Source organism: Lepisosteus platostomus, chromosome 2 (assembly GCF_059453375.1).
Source record: "Lepisosteus platostomus isolate fLepPlt1 chromosome 2, fLepPlt1.hap1, whole genome shotgun sequence".
Taxonomy (NCBI): Eukaryota; Metazoa; Chordata; class Actinopteri; order Semionotiformes; family Lepisosteidae; genus Lepisosteus; species Lepisosteus platostomus.
In genome coordinates, this window is record NC_142612.1 from 77811806 (window position 1) to 77818289 (window position 6484).

The window sequence follows — 6484 nt, forward strand, 5'->3', positions numbered from 1 at the left end:
TGAAAAGAGTAGGGGTGTAACCCCAGTGCTCTGGCCAAATTTCCTGTTGGCCTTTACCAATCATGGCCTCCTAATAATTTCCATTATTATTATTATTATTATTATTATTCTAACAATTCAGCTTTCTCAATAAAAACATTTGATTGTATTATGTTTCTCTATGTACCATATAATGGCACAATACCGTGTGTTATTTTTCTTTACAATGTTCTTGTAAATGTTTATGCAGTCAAGCTCTGTAAGAGCTCATTGGGGATGTTTTAACAAATATCGCACAGCCAAGCCCCTCAGCATATCTGCCACTTCAATACTTTACACAACAAAAGAACAGATTTTATTTACTCTTTTGTCAAATACAGTGTTGTACTTTGGCAACTCAAATGAAGAGCTACTAGTGATGTTATCTAAAGCTGTCCTCCGATATTGTCCACAAGCTCTGCTTCTTTGGCAGTATGTACTTTTTTCAATAATAACCTTCTCTCGAGTCAGCTCTCAAGCTAATACAAACCCTTGAATTTTTTCGTTTCTATAGGGCTCTTCTTGTTGTTATAGAAACTAGTCCAAAGGGCTAAGTGCATATTTCAAGTCAATCTTTTTTATTTTTAGAAATGTGTGTTTTTTCAACAACTCACTGAAGATGACTTATCATAGGTGCTCTTCTGCACAACATACATGCAGGTCACCTACAGTACAACACTCCTTCAATATAAAAACCCTGCATGAATAGTAATGAAATTTCAAGAGCAGAGTGGTTATTTCACAAGTTTCTCCTTCTCTGCTAAACAAATCTGATCCTTTCAAAATAATATAACAAAACCTATGTATGCTATGAATAACTAATAATGTATTATTATCATCATTATCATTGTCATTATTGCAATGGAAATAATTTGATTTCCTTACACAAATTGCCTGAAACTTTAAGTTCGCCCTAATGATTGTGTATCTTTGTAAGTATTCCATGCAGTGTGTCAAGGTTTCATCCAGTACATAAACAGACACGTTTCACAAGGGCTATGATCAGTGGCTGCATAATTATAGCTTCCTATGGATTTTTGTCAGGACAGGTCAAGGCTAATCCCTCTGCTTGGTCACAGTCACAGATCATCAAGTGAACCTGTCCTCGTTGTCCCCTTCTATCTTAACTTTCTACCACCCAGCCTGCAAGAGCCTTTCTGATGTAATGACCTGTGGGAGCAGTGTCTGCTATAGTGCATCTCTGCTCTCTGCAGAATCTACTCAGTTTCAGTTCTGCTTCCATTAGCATTTTTGCATTAAAAGGTTGTTTTTTTAAAAAAGTCAGACATGTCCCTAAAGAATGCCTTTCTGGAGGAGCATTGGAGCAATGCCATTCAGAGGTGCAGAAAAATTAACAACCTGCTTTTTTTGCTGCCAAAGATCTTGAATATCATCTCTTCTGTCAAGGTCTGCACTTTTCTTTTTTTCATAGTTCCTGAGAGACCGGGCGGGAACATTTTGTGATATGTTCTTTACCTGCCAAAAACATCTCAAGCACCATTACAACTGATGCTTTTTACAGGACTGTTGGTCACACAGGCCTACACCAAAGGTGTCTGACCTTAAGCAAGCAAGCAAGAGAGACCCACCTGCACTGCTTCCCTAAGCAATCTCTTACTGCAACTGCCTCCATCTAGGGTAGTGAATGGAAAATCTAGTCTTACAGAGCTACCTAGGCCTCTTGTAAGGTGCAGTTCGCACACAGCATTTTGGATTTGTCAGAAAATCCACTCACTGATGACCTGGTCTTTTGCTTTTCTAAAGGTTTTCCATCACACCCACCACCCCAGCTTCCTTTAATTCCCTTTTGTGAAGGGCTTTTGGGACTAAACGGATCATTAAAGATTCAGAGGGTTACTGTTCAGCTGACAGCGTTTCAAAGAAGCTATAAGGAGCTTGAATTTAAAAATGCTAGCAATCATTGCTCCTGCAGGGACAATTCCAAGGGCAAAAAATACAAAAGGAAGCAGCATTTTCTCAGCAGAATTTGGGAGTGATAGACTAATGACTCACCGCTAAATGTTTTATTTCTTCATTAGAATACCATGCTGTCAGGTTTATCTTTTTTAGGAATGCCGTACAAAAATAAATGGCAGGTACCTGGCAGCTTGCCAGAGACAAAAGAATCCAAAGTGTTCACCTTGCAATTTTGTCATTGTTTATTCATTTTTAACTGTATTCAAATAACAAAAGGGCGTGGCTTGTGTAGAGGAGGGTGCACATGTGAGTTCCTTTGCTTCACGATACTGTTTAAGAAAGAGCAGAGGATTGTGCACCTGTGTCTTTGTGTGTGTGGTATATGGTGTGTGTGTGATGTGCCACAGTAATATGAAATGAAAGCATCTTGCTTACAATATTACCCCAAGGCAGACAGGTTATACTGTATATACATATACAGGATATGTGAAAATGAAACCATTACAAGTAAGTATGGAGTACAACCCTGAGCATTAACACAGTCTTGGCAGTGTGAGCACATGCGTCTGATCAGCCTTTTGATAGTCTGAAATGGAATAGTTTGAAGTGGAGTAGTCTGGAGTGGAGTAGTCTGGAGTGGAATAGTCTGGAATGGAGTAGTCTGGAATAGTTTGAAGTGGAATAGTCCGAAGTGGAATAGTCTGGAGTGGAGAAGTCTGGAGTGGAGTAGTCCAAAGTGAAGTTGTCTGGAATAGTTTGAAGTGGAATAGTTTGAAGTGGAATAGTTAGGAGTTGAGTAGTCTGGAATAGTTTCTGGAGTGGAGTAGTCTGAAGTGGAATAGTCTGGAGTGGAGTAGTCTGGAGTGGAGTAGTCTGGAATAGTTTCTAGAGTGGAATAGGCTGAAGTGGAGTAGGCTGAAGTGGAGTAGTCTGGAGTGAAGTAAGCTGAAGTGGAGTAGTCTGGAGTGGAATAGTCTGGAGTGCAGTAGTCTGGAGTGGAGTAGTCTGGAATAGTTTTAAGTGGAGTAATCTGGAGTGGAATAGTCTGGAGTGGAGTAGTCTGAAGTGGAATATTTAAGATGTTCCACTTCTCTTCCTGTGCATCTCTGGCCAGCTGACAAATGTCAACCTGCTCCTGTTGTCTCCCGCTAATGACATTACCGCACTTGTTCTTTGACCCACAGATGTGAATTGTGTCTCTCGGCCATTACCATTACCTATGAAGTCATCTTCATACAGAATGGAGAGCTGTAACTCTCCTTCTCTGATGTGCAGGTAGTGCTTTCCTTGAACGCCTCATGCTGTAGCCAGTGCAGTGTGACGGAGGTGATGGCCTGGGGACAATATAGTGATCCTGTCTAGCAGGACATGACCGTCCCTCCCAGAGCCGGCGTCCTGGCTTCTCTGGACTAGTCTGCTGATTGTTGAAGTAGGACATCTCAGTCTCTGGACAAGTTTTCTCACAGTTATCTCCTTCTGCCTTCCTGATAGCAGCTGAGTGATCTTCATTTCTCTACTGGGCATGCCCATATGTTTAACATAAAAATCCTTTCTTTTTAGAGAGATTCTAGATTCAACTCACTTTGGCAATTTTAAAGCTCATCTTAAATAACATAGAACATCAGATGCTTTTTAAGAAATCTAATGATTAAAGCTGAATATTTTGCAATACTTTCCAGCCAACAGACCTATCTGCTTATATTCCGAATTTAATAACATTACACACAAGCTGTGATGGTTCATTATTCATCAGTATATAGAACAGAATACAATAGAATCTTTATTGCCACATGACCAAGGCCGATGGAAATGGTTGTCGGTACAGCATTGCTACAGACATTTGACATGTGACAATAACATACAGAATATAAATACAGGACCAGACTGCACAATATACAATACAGATGATTAAAATACAGGCCGACGAGAGACAGTACACAATACAGAACATAAAAATTTACTCTATAATCGCCTATACAAAAAAATGCTGAGTTGATGGCCTGCAATGTAAACATAGACAAACAGACAAATGTAAACAGAGACAAAATATTGAAATAATCTCTTACTCCTGCCCAGTTCCGATAGTTGCTGTACCATAGACAATAACTGTGAATTATTACTTACTAAATGAGGGTAAATAAGCAACATGAAGGAAAACACGCTGTATACAAGGTGTAGTTAGGGGATTCCAGGAATTGTAGGTGGCTGATCCTGCCTGTATGTATGAATTGCACTCACGCAGTTTAAATCACCAACGCTGGAGAGCAAGTGCACATTTTTCAAGGCCAAAGCCCAAATTAAAATAAATAGGAGATTAGAGAACAAGAACAGAAAATGTTGCAAAATTCTTAATATGGAATACAGGTGTTTTGTTTTTTTGCCTTTTTTTACAGTACCTATAAAACTCTTCTTTGGTTTTGGGAATCCAGTAAACTTTCAAATGGGAAAAAACAAAGAAATAGGCAAAGTAATAATATTTTTTAATAGTAATAAAATATTTATAAATATATAAAACCATGTTTTATTAAATATAATCTGTTGGGGGGGGGGGGATTCTAATAATAATACTGAATAAATAAAATATCACTCAAATCATTTATGACGCCCTCTAGTATATTGTCAAATGGTTCTCCTGATAGAGCTGACACATACAAAATAATTAAAGGTATGTTTTTTTTAAGTATTACTTTCCAGTTCACAATTTTTATTTGCAGAGTGGCTGTAAAAATTGGATTTAAAGGGTTTTCCAAATAATTGCCCACTAATGGGAAACTCTTAATTTTCACTTTGGGTTACAGTCAACAGCTCTGCTAGCAATCTAATCAGTGTCTGTATCAGTAAAAGACACAGTGATATTAAATCCTTGTCACGAGACAAATAGAGCACCTAAAAGTACCCTATCTAAACCTGTATCAGCTCTTAACATACTGAAGGAAGAGAAGCTTTCCCACTGAATCTGAACATATTTAAAATTCCCAAGAGGTGGATTCAGTTGACTATGTATACTGTACATGCCAATTTCAATTTGTGTTCCTCAGCTCACTGTACACATTAAAACACATTGAAAAGTCAAATGGCATAGCTTGGATTTATTACATACAAAGAAAACAAAACAACCCTGACAAAGACGTTTGCCTTTTGTCCCAGACCTCTTTCAAAAGCTGAGCTTGTTGGATGTCTTGAGTTTGAGTCCCGTGAGGAGGTTCAGTATTATGCTGTGATCTCTCACCTACTTCCGACTTCCGAGCTAAAGTTCTAAACTTCTTTTATTTCTTACCAATTTTGCAACATTCTTGCACAATTAGGCTTCGGCCTCGATTAACAGAAGACATTACTGTCGCAAAGTCCTACAGATTCTCTCTAGATTTAATCATGTATGAATTCATTTTTTTTAATTAAGATACCCTAGGGGTAACGGCTAAATAAAAACACTAATTATTCCACAGCTTTGTCACGTTTATATTATTAAATACAATGTACTGGTCTCATTTGAACAAAAGTCACCAGGGACTTCTTATTATGTATTCATCTCAAACTCTTGGTTTTGGAATATCAATTCACATTTAACAACGTCTTTAATGGTACCTTTAAGCTGCAGACTCACACAATGCATAGTTATAAATAACTGTATTAATACAAGATTGTGTACAGTATAATGACACACTCTCACGACTCAGATAATTTCTGTTATTGTTTATTTTGTGTTGGCCAATTAAAAGGCTTTTTCAAGTAACTGATTAGACCACCTATGTAATACAATATAATGTATTGTAATTGTACACAGTGCACTACCTTAAAAATGATTACCTTTGGCATACAGAGAATTAGTATCGGACACAACTCAAAGAAAAAACACTGCAAACACTGTTTAGTCCCTGGCAAGTGTTGTTGGAAAAGTGGATAGTTTTGCTGTGTTTGACGGCACTCAGGTTTATATGATAAATGCCTTCTGAATTTCTAAAGATGTAAAGTGTGAATTGACGATTATAAAGGGTGTTATTATGTTTTTAATCAACAAATTTGTTGCAGTCTGTGTATAAAAAAAAAATCTATATAGAATGAATTTAGGTAATAAATAATATGTAATCACATAAAACTTTCCTTACAAAAAGAGTAAAATATTTGAAGATTAGGTATAGTATAGACTTAACAGAACTTTCGTTATTCATTTTAATTTCTAACAAAAACGACTTATTTCACAGAATTATTTGTGTTTGTGGCCGGATAGCAACAACAACAAAAATTTTAATTTAGTTTTCTCATTCTCTTAGCAGTTTATGTTAAAAATTAAACTATACTGAGGTCTAATATTATACTTCTAACTTTAATTTTAGTTACAAAAACACTGGTACTTAACGTATAGAGCACCTTTCATTTTCTCATGTCCTGGACCCAGATTGTGAGATTATAAGCAGTGAAAAAAGAGGCAGGGAGAATGATTAAATCCTCTGTGCATCTTTATTGTGATTAGTAGAGACTTACCATCTGTGTATTCAGCTGGACTCCATAATATTTACTGACACTTGTAAAATCTCATTTAACAATTATA